General features: G+C 40.0%; 1 pseudogene; it reads left to right on the top strand.

Moving 5' to 3' along the window:
• Positions 1-283: 283 nt before the first annotated feature.
• On the top strand, positions 284-382 carry LOC132272065 (small nucleolar RNA R71; annotated as a pseudogene).
• Positions 383-994: the final 612 nt, after the last annotated feature.

The raw sequence follows: 994 nt of genomic DNA, 5'->3' as shown, positions 1-994 counted from the left end.
GATCAAAAATTGATCAAACCTTTGAGATAATGATTTCATTTCGGTGGCAATTTCATTGGAGTGGTCGACTTGATGTAAGCCAACACTCTTCCTACCACTAGAATATCTACCATTCTTCGAAGATAAAGTACGATGCAAAGAATTTTCACTCATGCTCTCATAAAGATACCACACATCATCCTCATGCCTATCAATGTAAGAGCCACCCATGGAAGCATGAACCATGCCCTTGTAATTATCCGATAAGCTCTCAAAGAAATATTAAACTAATTGCCATTTGGGCATGTCATGATGTGGACACTTCCTAAGTAATTCATTAAAGCGTTCCCATGCCTCATGAAATGTTTCCCCATCCCCATATGAAAATTCCCTAATTGAAGTTCTCATGGCATTGGTCTTAGAAACCGGATAGTACTTCTTCAAGAACTTTTGTTGCATTTTTGCCTAAGAAGTTATTGAAAAAGGCCTAAGATTGTTAAACCAATATTTTGCCTTATCTTTAAGGGCGAATGGAAAAAGTTTCAACCTTAAGACCTCTTCCGGCATGTCCGTATATTTTACAGTAGAATATACTTTAAAAAACTCATCCAAATGCTTGTAAGGTTCTCACTTGGAAGTCCATGATAGTTGGGAAGCATTTGAATGGTTTGTGGCTTGATCTCATAGTGGTGTGCTCTAAATGGTGGCAATTAAATGCATGTGGGTACATTATATTCATTAGGCACATAGTGATCTCTTAAAGCAAGGGAAGGATTAGCAATTGGAGGTGCAACATGGGCACCTTGATTGCCTTGAATGATGGGAGGTGGTGGAGCATAGATTGGCCTTGGCATTCCCAATGGAACTTGGTTTTGTTGTTGTGGTGGATGATCAAATGGCCTTGGCATGCCTAATGGAACTTGCATGTTATCATGATCCACATTGGGGTGGAGGATGCCTTGTTGATCTATGTGACCAAGGTCCTCCACATGGTCCTCATTGTGTCCTTCCATTG

Source organism: Cornus florida, unplaced genomic scaffold (genome assembly GCF_030987335.1).
Source record: "Cornus florida cultivar Cherokee Brave unplaced genomic scaffold, ASM3098733v1 CherokeeBrave_3.0.0_Hap2_Chr08, whole genome shotgun sequence".
In the NCBI taxonomy this organism is placed as follows: Eukaryota; Viridiplantae; Streptophyta; class Magnoliopsida; order Cornales; family Cornaceae; genus Cornus; species Cornus florida.
The sequence above is the reverse complement of the archived record's forward strand: the minus strand, read 5'-3'. Positions and strand labels throughout refer to the sequence as shown.